Below are 11,225 nucleotides of genomic sequence, written 5' to 3' on the forward strand. Positions count from 1 at the left end.
AATAAGTTAAGTACCAACTGCTAATCTGGTGTGTGGGTGTATCTAGGCAGAAGCAAGAACGCTGTTTAAAATTGGGTCGCCACGTCAAAATCCAAGATGGCCGCCGCCATGTATGTCTGATGCCATGTATGTCTGAACATTGTAACCTGCATATCTTGAAAAATAAGCGAAGTACCAACTTCTAATTTGGTGTGTGGGTGTGTCTCGCCATAAGGAAGAAGGCTATTGAAAATTGGGTCGCGACGTCAAAATCCAAGATGGCCGCCACCATATATATGCCTGAATCTTGTGAGCGAAATATCTTGAAAAATAAACGAACTACGAACTTCTATTCTGGTGTGTGGGTGTATCTGCGCATAAGGAAGAACGCTGTTGAATATTGGGTCGCCACGTCAAAATCCAAGATGGCCGCCGCCATGTATGTCTGAATCTTGTGAGAAGAATATCTTGAAAGATAAGCGAAGTACCAACTTCTAATTTGGTGTGTGGGTGTATCTCGGCATAAGGAAGACCGCTATTGTACAGTGGGTCGCCACGTCAAAATCCAGGACGGCCGCCACCATATATATATATGTCTGAACCTTGTGAGCGAAATATCTTGAAGAATAAGCGAAGTACCTTCTGGTGTGTGGGTTTTTTTTTTTGGTTTTTTTTGTATACTGAATCGAGGCTCGTGAAAGAGCTGACATTTACTTCACAAACAAATCAACCAGACAAACAAAATATATAAAAAGAGGGAGCGGAAGACAAGAGAATGGGAAGCACACAAACACTTGAGAGCACACAACATTTGAGAGCAGGGAGATGTGTGGGAGGGAGAGGGCTCGGGGGGAGGAGGCGTGGGAAGGGGTGGGGGGGGGTGGGGGGTGGGAGAAGTATAAAACACAAGGACACCAAGGACTTCCAGGTCAGAAGTTGGTATTTCAAAAAGTGGAATTGGGGTGAAATTATCGGGGATAGAAAAGATCAAGGTTTTGGATGGGGGAAGATAAGAGATGGTGGTGAACAGCTGTTTTAAAGACCTGGAGGGTGGAGTGGGATTGAAGAGAGTGAGGGAGTTTGTTCCAGAGGCGGGAGAAAAGAGGAATGAAGGAGCGAAGGTGAGCAGAGAGTCTTGATTTTGGCAGTTTAACCATAAGAGGGTTGCAGGCAGATCTTGTGCGACCTGTAGGAATATTTGCGGGACAGAGCCCAGAGAGAGCTGGGGGGGCAAGGCCAGAGAGGAGTCGGTAGAAGACGGAAAGACCACCAACCTGCCTGCGGTGAGTGAGTGAAAGGCCCTTGGAGTTAGCTTCATCGCGGGAGATTCCAATGATTCTGAATGCTTTGCTTTCAACAGCGTGAAGATGAGCTAGGTGTGAGGCAGGAGCACCAGCCCAGAGGGGAGAGCAGTATTCCATTGAGCTGCGGATGAAAGCCTTGTACGTGGTGAGGAGCTCAGGTGTGCCAAGGAAGGACTTCGCACGACGGAGGATGCCCAGTCGGCGACTGGCTTTGGAGGCCAGATTTGAAATGTGGTTTTCCCAGGAAAGATCATGGCAGATAGTGAGACCCAAAAGTTTGAGTGACAGAACTTCTTGGAGAGGATTATTCAGAAAGTAGATGGGAGGGTTGTCCAGTCGGACTTTTCGGAGAGACATTGTAAGAGTGTGAGATTTGTCAGGATTGAAAGACATGTTCCACTTGTTTGCCCAGTCTGTGATTTTGTCCAGGTCTGCAGAGAGTGAGGAGGCTGCAGACTGTCGATCTGACGGATGAAGAATGGAGCGACAGAGAGTAGAGTCATCAGCAAAGAGATAGAGAGGATTTTCAAGAGAGTCGGGGAGATCATTGATGAAGACCAGAAAAAGCACAGGGCCCAGAACACTGCCTTGGGGAACTCCAGCCTGAACAGGAAGAGGAGATGAGAGAAACCCATTCAGCGCCACACGTTGACTACGACTAGAGAGGAAGTCCGCCAGCCATGCGTGGAGATTTCCATGGATACCAACAGAGGAGAGTTTGGTGAGCAGGGCGGGGTGCCAGACCGTATCGAAGGCACGTGATATGTCAAGGGAGACAGCTCGAATTTCCTGTTTGGCATTGAGGACCTCCATCCATTGCTGAGAAAGCAGAAGCAGCATGTCCAGAGTAGAGTGACCAGGTCTGAAACCAAATTGATGATCAGAGATCAAGCCATTGGAGAAGAGGAAAGATTTCATATCTGAAGCAATGATGGATTCCATGACTTTACTGATAATTGGGAGAAGGCTGATTGGTCTGTAGTTGCTAGGATCTGTTTTTGCACCTTTTTTGTGCAAAGCGGTGATGTTGGCAGATTTCCAAGCAGATGGCAGATGACCTTGAGCAAAAGAGAGTGTGAAGAGAACAGAGAGAGGGAGTGAAAGAGCGGAAGAACAAGATTTTAGGACCCGTGGGCTGATGCCGTCAGGTCCAGTTGCAGAATCAGAGTCGAGGGTTGACAGAAACTTTTCCACCTTGTCAGGAGTAAAGGACACAGAGTCCAGGAGCAGCTGGGTACGACTGGGTACGGTGGGTACAGAGAGGGATGGGTTTGGGACACAAGATTTAGAGGCAAACACAGAGTTGAGGCATTCAGCTTTTTCACGCGCGGAGTCAGCCGTGTGGCCGTTTGAGGTGAGGGAGGGGATGGAGGGGGAACAAACACCAGAAACAGATTTGACCAGACGCCACCAGGATTTGGAAGAGGGAGACAGATAAGAGAGTTCTGTCCTGAGAATGGATAGATATTGTTTCCTGGCTCTCCTGAGGGTGGACACACACTTGTTTCGGGCTTTGTGAAAGGAAATGAGATTTCCTTCCGTTGGATTTGCTTTCCAGGAGACGAAAGCAAGTTGTTTCTGGGCAATAGCCTCACCACAAGATTCCGTGTACCATGGACGGGAGGAAGGGTATGACAACTGCAGACGAGATGGGATAAATCTGTGCATGAGAGAGAGCAGTTTACTTTGGAAGAATTCCCAGGATGAGTTGATGTCAGAGGCGGTAGAGATGGGAGACCAGTCCAGATGATTGATGGCTGCTTGAAGACCATGCCAGTTGGCCTGAGTGAAATGCCAGACTCGTCGACGCTGAGGAGGCTCTCTGAGAATGGTCAGAGAGATGTCCACTTTAACAAGCACATGATCAGATGAGCCGATTGGAGCAGAAGAAGAGCAGCAGACATTTTCAGGGAAGTTAGTCATAACCAAGTCCAGAAGAGAAGATGCTCCATTGATTGAGATCCGGGTCGGGAAATTGACAGATTGTGTCAGTCCCTGTGAGTCACAGAAGTCCTTTGCTGAAGAGCCATGGCTGGTGAGAGAGGTACCCACACCCAGCCAACTGGCATGGTGACAATTGAAATCACCACATATGAGGAAGAGAGAGTTGGGATGGGTAGATAGAAGTTGGTCCATGTTATCAGACAGCGAGATGTAGATGGAGTCATCACTGTTTGGTGGACGGTACAACACACATATGAACAAAAGGTGGGAGCGAAGGGGAAGCCGTAGCCAAAGGTATTCCTGGGGGTGAGGTGGAGAGAGGGCAGTGCAGGGCGAGTGAGGAAGAGAGTTCTTTTATAAAGATAGCATCAAAGATAGCTTTTATAAAGATAGTGGGTGTATCTAGGCATAAGGAAGAACGCTATTGAAAATTGGGTCGCCACGTCAAAATCCAAGATGGCCGCCTCCATGTATGTCTGAACCTTGTGAGCAAAATATCATATCATAGCATGTTTTCTGCGTCTTCCACTTTGTCAACTCACATCACTTCCCCGACGGGGGACCTAGGCGTAACGCTTGTTACATTTACAAGGCCAGCCATGCAACCACCTCCATTAACCAACAATAACCGATATAACTGCTGACAGAACCCAGAACATTCCCGATTGGGCTAAACCCCGCCTCCAAAGGATCGTAACCGGCAGGCCACGCCCCAAAATTTGTCATTGGTCGAGCACGACCATGCGGTGGTTCGGTCGAGCTCGGTCATTGGTCAATTGTGCTCTGGGGGTTTTTCAATCGAGGAGGAAGGTTGGCCATCTTTGGTTTGCACCTGTGAGGAAAAGGCTGGCCTTTTTGGTGCACTTTTGATGAGAGTGAGGAGCTCTTGGTTGCGTGGGCAGGATTATGAGGGAGGGAAGAAGAAGAGCACGTCCCTTTGTTGGATGATCGGAAGAGGAAGATGGCGCCATTTGGTGTGTGTGTGGACCTGGTGCTGAGAAAGAGCGGTGTTGGCCATTTTGATCATGAGAAGGTGTTGGTGGCAGTTTGTGGGGCTCTTGGCGCTTCGGACCAAGTGGAGAGCGAAAGAAGGCGGCCCGCACGAATTACCTGACGTTTGTGGCGCTGTGGAAAGCGACTCCGTGCCGTTGTTGGAGCGTTTCCCGCGCGAGCGGCTTCGGGCCACCTTGCACTGCAGACCTCACCACAAGCGCCATTTTTAAGGCCACAGTTAAGTGCCAGCGCGAAAAGGAACATTTAATTTTATTATCTTTCCCCTTGTCTGTTTTTGTGTCTGATGGAGGGTCCCTCAAAGGAGGATTTATTTTACCTCAACCTTTATTTCGCCTTGCATTTGTTTTCATTAAACCATTATTGTTGAATTTCCTTGTGTTCGTTTATTCGTTGTGGGTTCGAGAATAAGGCTGTGTGTTTCGCCAGGTAAACGCTTTGTTTCGTTCCATCCTGCTCGCACCAAAAAGTACCACCAATTCTTGGGCTGCCGCCATGGAGTTAAAAAGGAACGGCCATTCGTCACCCAGTGGTCTTAATCGCCGGGCGACACGACAATATATATATATATATATATATATATATATATATATATATATATATATATATATATATATATATATACTGTACCATATTTAGATATCACGTGATGGTTGAAAATTGACGATTTATGACCTTGACCTTTGACCTATTGACCTCAAACAATAGGCTACTGGCTTATCACTACCTCTACCAGGTGGTCAAGTTTGTGAAGATCGGTGTAAAAATGTGACCAGTAGGCGATAAACAGACAGACCGACAGAATAACAGACCAGACCAACCAGTATACTTGCGAATCTTCGATTTCACAAGTAACAAACAGACAGGAGTGAACACAACCTCTGTTCACCTTAGCTGGCAAAGGTAATCAAGGACTGATACCATAGGCCCTGGGAAGGTCTCGCTCCTCTTGCTTCCCATTTATGGAGATTACAACCAAGAGTTTGTTGTCGGATCAGGTTGATTTAAACCTAAAAGGGGTTGGTTTGTAGAATCACTTTTGGTATATCACACACCTTTTTATTAGGCCAAGGTCCATCTCCAGGTCATTCTTCCACCATCTGTGTGCTCCAGTCGTACACACTCTTCGTGGATGCCCAATCTTCTCTCCCATTTATTTCCTCCTCCATGTTTACTCTTTCAGGAACCTCATAGTATTTGTGATAAGGAAGTGACTCGATCCACTTTGAAGCACATTTCCATCTCCATAGGTAGTGAGCATAAATGGGATGAGTTGATAGAATAACCATTTTTAAAATCATTTATTCCTCCAAATGATGATGCAATATGAGAAAACAGAGTAATTGAATAAAACACCCCCAGGGTGATCAACGAGAGGTCAGAGATCAAAGCAAACAACCATTTTAGGAACACAAGTACACCTCTTTACAATAAGAGGAAGGAATCCAACCAGATACGGAGTTTCAAAGGTCAAATGTCATACACAAACCATGGGGTCACAGGAAGCGTATATATGGTTGGAAAGATAAAGAAACATGCACTGTGATGCAGCACTACAACCGTGACGTCACTCTACATAAATCATACTTAAATGATAAACAGAAAATGTACACTGTGCACAATTACCGATTAATCTTTACACCCTTGCACCTTTACACCCTGTACACGGCTTGGACGTTTTACCATGCATGACGGAATTTTTCACATTTCAAAATACACCACTAACCACAGCGGAACTGTTTCTTTGACGTGTGCTGTTAAAACGGCACACTTAACACCTTCACGAACTTACATAATTTCAAAACATAACACTACATCTATCGTCTCACCATAGAACTACCAGGATCACTTCACAATCACTTTTAGGGTCGTAGCGACCATTGATTTATTACATACATAAGTGTGGTGACAATTTTGACAGCCCACGCACACAGCCCCTCCTGTACGTCAGTCAAAGCCAGACACGTACCCACCCTTGCATACGTATGCAATAAATAGACGGCCCCTAATGATCCAGGAATGGCGATGGAAAGCTATTACATCGGAAGTAGCTACAGTTCAACGGAGATGCAGTTTCTTCTCTAATGGTCCAGTGGAAATACGTCGTCTAAAAAGGGGGGTGGGGGGGGTGGGGGGGAGTCGACCCAGAAAACATTCATCCAAAGCTGAAAAATCGCTAGAGATTCAGGAAACGTGAGAGTTCATAGAACAAGTTACCCCATGCAATGTTGAAGTTTATACTTCCATTAAAATAAAATAACGGTTTTAAAATTTGTGAAAAGCAAATTCCAGAAGTTTAGCGCTATTGAAGCAGTCTTATACACCACCTTATTTAACATGTCCAAGTACTGCAAAACTGGAGGTTCTTGGAAGTGATAAGAAGATGATTTGTGTTCTACAGCGTTCAAGTCCATGTCAATTTAAATAAAATAAAGATTGTAAAAGTCAAATAAACGAATTAATTCTGGAAGTTTACCGCCATTGACACAGTAGCTATTACACCACTCTATCTAACAAGTTATATTAGTTCTTCGTCCCTTCTATTGTTTGTGTCCCTATTTTGTGTCCTTTATGGCATCCTTAAAAAAAGTACGTTTCCTGTTTGGAATAAATTTCAATTTTGTTTGACTGCCAGGCAGCTAGACAGAGTAAAAATGTTATCTCACTCCGCTTCGCACATGAGGGATCAGGACAAATTCAGAGCCAAAGTACTGCTAAACGGAAGGTTCGTTTTCCAATTCACATTCCCATTTGTGTTCAAAATATAACGTTCAATTTAAATTAAGTTGTTCCTCGATCATAAACTGACGTTTGTGGACAGACAGAGAGATGGACATACATGAGCCAGTTGCTTAACCCTGCTTTTCCCTTAACGTGCACAGGGTAATAATGTCCTACCATATTAAACAAGGCAATTCTCTATGTGTGTATGTACTTCTGAAATTCATAGAAAAAAACACGGCTGGGCCAATTTCCACCAAATTTTCCATACGTGTTGGGGGTACCCAGGGTCAGGTCAGGGGTACAAAATAAAATATTGCGGGGGTGGGAGGGAGAGACAACGCAATCTTAGCCCGCACAAGTGCAATCCGACAAGTGCAAGTGGATTACTGTCCTCTGCTGGAGACAGTGGGGATTGAAATATATATATATTTGCCCCACCTCTCTCTTCCCCCACTCCCACCCCCACCTGCTCCCAGAGGGGACGGGTGTTTCTAGAATACAAAATCCGCTAAAATCGTCTTTGGGGGAAGAAAAGGTTATGATGTCATAAATCAATGGATTACGTAAGAGGCTTTCTACTTGCGTTTTTAAAGGCAATACTTTGTGTTCTCATTGCTGTTACATACAATTTACTGGTTATTTTATTGTGCAATGAATATTAAGGGCTTTTCAAATATGACAATATAATACTATTTTTCTTTGTTTCAGATGTGAAAAACATATAACGGCAGAAGATGATTTAAAGAAGACTTTCACTTCCGTGAGAAACACTGTGCCATTCGCTCACCAGGATTCTCTGAATATAAGCGTGGCTATGAAAAGTGGGTTCAAATTACAGGGAAAGGCTTGAAGAATCTTACTCACGTCACAAAACTGCATTTGGATTATTTAAGTTGCAAAGAAGACGATTCTTCATGTGCTCGTAAAGTGCTCGTGCATGCACGATGTCGACGAGATTTTACTGACTCTAAAAGACTACAGTGTTCAGAGAAACTACTACAAGTCACAAACAATGACAAGATGAGAAAAATCAAACAAAGCATCTCTTGTAGCCATTCTCACTGAGGATGTTGTATCTGTGGATGTGGACGTATCATCTCATACAAACACGCTTCTCGATGGTGGGGCATTGCTCCATGCACGGTGGACGTCAGGTTCGACTCAAGACGATGGTGTTTCCCAATACATGAAATATGTCAGGCACATGTACGGAAACTTGCACCACAGTGTTTGATGGTTACTCTCACGGCCCATCAACCAAAGATCATGAACACTCAAAGAGAGGGTGGGGTGGGGTAGGTTAACCCTCTGCCTACATACAAATCACAGCTGACATGGCTGTATGTGGCAATCACAAGTGCCAACTAGAACAAAGTCGATGGCACACCATTGAAAACCCCACGCTCCCCACTAAAGCAAATCGAAAGATGGCAAAAAAATCCACCAGGAATGACAAAATGGCAAATTTTGAGTTAATCTTTTTTCATTTTGACCTATGTAATCTCAAGTACCCACCCCCTGGGACATGAACTGGAGGTCAAAAAAAAGATCGTTACCTATTTAATGCGTCCTCCAGTGTTGATTGCATTCACAAAGTTCCATTCAAAAAAAATGTTTTAAAATGTTCCTGTAATTGCAATTTTTAGCAGTTGACCTTTTGACCCCACCCCAAAAAATAAAATAATACTGCTCTTGCACCTTCGTACCATGCAGTGACCATAACTACCATGTTTGGTCATTTTCTGCACAACTGTTTAGGAGATAGCGTGACAGATGGATAGACAGAGAGGCGGACAGACGGAGCCGATTACAATATCACACGTTTTTTTTTTTCAATAAAACATCGAAGACAGGTATAAGGTTCTTCAGTATTCAAGAAGTTGCGGAAAAGATTGGGCAGCTTATTGCATGTCATTATTGCTTGGAGCGGTTTTGATACCACCTCGCAACTTATGGGCATGGTAAAGGTGCTATTCTCAAAAAAAGATACAATTTTCAAGAGAAGCACAAGATATGTGATGTATTTATTTTTGATAGTGCAACGGTAGAATAAATCCCAGCTGCAGGATTTAAACTTTTTGTAATAATGTACGATGGGAAGGATACTGATGCTGTCATTCGAGATATGCACGGTACCCGAGCTTCGTTGCAACATCAAATCGTGTTGTCCGACCAGAAATAATATCACCGACTGAACGAGCCGTATAATGTCATTGCCTTCGCGTCTACATGCAGGTTACGCGCTAAAAGAACTCATCAACTAACTGGGCCTGGAAACTGGTTCCAATTATCTTTCTTTTCGAAAGTCAGAGTCTTTAAGTCCTTGGTGCTTCCAGTCTTGCTCTATGGATGCGAGATTGGACCCTCACCAAGGGCCAGAGAATGAGACTTAACTCCTTTGGAACCAAGTCTCTTCGGAGAATCCTTGGCTATCGCTGGTCGGACTTTGTGTCCAACGAGCGCTTGCTGAGACTCAGAGGAGATTTGTTTCCGGTATGGTCCGTGAGCGTCAGCTGCGGCTGTATGGACATGTGGCTCGCTTTCCGGATGCTGATCCAGCTCACCAGATACTCTCAGCTTGGGAGTCTCGCGAGTGGAAGAGGCCAACTGGCCGACCGCATGCCTCGTGGTTGCATCAGGTTGATCGGCATCTCATGGAGATAGGGGTGGGCCAGGCATCAGCCTGGGGGGTGGCCAGACGGAGGCCCCTGGAGTACTGTCGGAACGTCGATGCGGCGACACGCTGCTTCGGCGCATGCTCCCATACCTGTCCTGACCTGACCTGCCAATTATGGCGGATAAGGATGCAGCTCCATCTGACTTGCTAACTGCTATTCGCTGCAAATAGGGGAAGTTTTACACATCGACGTGCTCATGCTGAAAAAAATGGATCGAGCTGTGTGGCAGCTGCCATGACAAGAACTGTGAAAACAAATAAAGAAGTCAATCTCGCACTGGTAGAAAAAAAAAAGACAAACTTTTTTTGGCAGGTGACCTTTGGACGGTTACGGTTCACCAGAGAGCCTGGGTTCAATTCCTGGTCTGGGCATGTAATTTTTCCACATATATAAATTAAAGAAACATTTTTGACATGTTTGATGTTTCTTGTATCACTTGTCCGCCCTTTATGTATTGTGCATGTAGTCCAGTCCTTATTCAACTGTATTTCATTACATAATTATTACATAATGCATGCTACAAGGAAGAGTAGCCTTCCCCATTGACGGGAAAAGTTTAAGTTAATCTATCAATTTCAATTATTTAATGGTTCATTGTGCTTTGTGCTTCATTGTGCTGCATGGACTTGGTTTTACTCAGAACCGAGGCTTCTGGGCTGCCCACACCGCCGCCCGCGAAATGGTGGTGCAACATCGGGCGGCAGAGATTCAATTTGTCGAAAAGGAGGGCAGAATATCCTGCTTGCAAAAGAAAATTTGGCATCAACATTACTCATGCCTGCTCTCCCGTCATTTCAAAATTGCATGTAGACCTTTTCAAACGCAGCGTGGAAAGCGGCCACCGTAAACAGGAGACAGACAAACACATGGACAGTCACCACGGTTCACAATAAATAATAGCTTAGTGACCTTGGATAACCTTGAAAACTTTTGATTCAGATTGCTATGAATTATGAACACATTCCTATGCTCTAAATGACTTAATTTCGCTGTAAAATGCAAGTTAGAAGTCTATTCATCATATAATTTATTAACTTATGACGTTATGACTTCAATCCCCCGCCCCGCCCCCCCTACCCCTCTAAAGAGGACTTTGGCGGATTTAGTATCTGTTATTTGGGACTTTCAGCACTTGGTACCAATTTTTTCTGGGTCAGAAGCTATTTTGACTGTGCTATGATACTGCGCTGTCCAGCATAGTTTCTGGTCCCTCCCAAACTTTAAAGGATGTGTATACATATTACATATGCAGAAATGTCTGCCCGGAGGAACGAATGATCGTATCTCACGGCAGAAAGCGTTTCCTTCGATAAATAAATAAAAGGGCTTTTATTTAACATCAGTCATTGGCATATGATTGGTTGAGAAGAGTGATGGAAATGAATGTAGAAGGAAGTAGAGGACGGGGAAGACCGAGGAAGACTTGGCTAAAGATGGTGGAAGAAGAAATGCGGGCAAGGGGGTTAACAAGGGGAGATGCAGAAAATAGGGCAAAATGGAGAAGATTGTCATGGGGACCGCAAGGCTAACCCCCGCTCTAGCAGGGAAAATGGCCTTAAAATGCATGTTGTTGTGTTGTAGTCAT

At 44.8% G+C, this 11,225-nt stretch overlaps 1 protein-coding gene across 2 annotated transcripts in view; it reads right to left on the bottom strand.

Moving 5' to 3' along the window:
- The window catches only part of MANEAL (mannosidase endo-alpha like), a 92,171-nt gene that overhangs the window by 21,234 nt on the left and 59,712 nt on the right, over positions 1-11,225 (bottom strand). Inside the window, exon 4 of one of the 2 annotated variants that reach the window (XM_068116115.2) lies at positions 5,523-11,225. This exon is cut by the window's right edge and continues 883 nt beyond it. The exons of the other annotated variant lie outside the window; for it this stretch is intronic. The gene's annotated coding sequence lies outside the window, so the exon portion shown is untranslated. Of the gene's footprint in view, positions 1-5,522 lie in introns of those variants that run through there. 2 annotated transcript variants of the gene reach the window in all.

The sequence above is a fragment of the Myxine glutinosa genome, chromosome 5 (genome assembly GCF_964187855.1).
Source record: "Myxine glutinosa chromosome 5, kmMyxGlut1.1, whole genome shotgun sequence".
NCBI lineage: Eukaryota > Metazoa > Chordata > Myxini > Myxiniformes > Myxinidae > Myxine > Myxine glutinosa.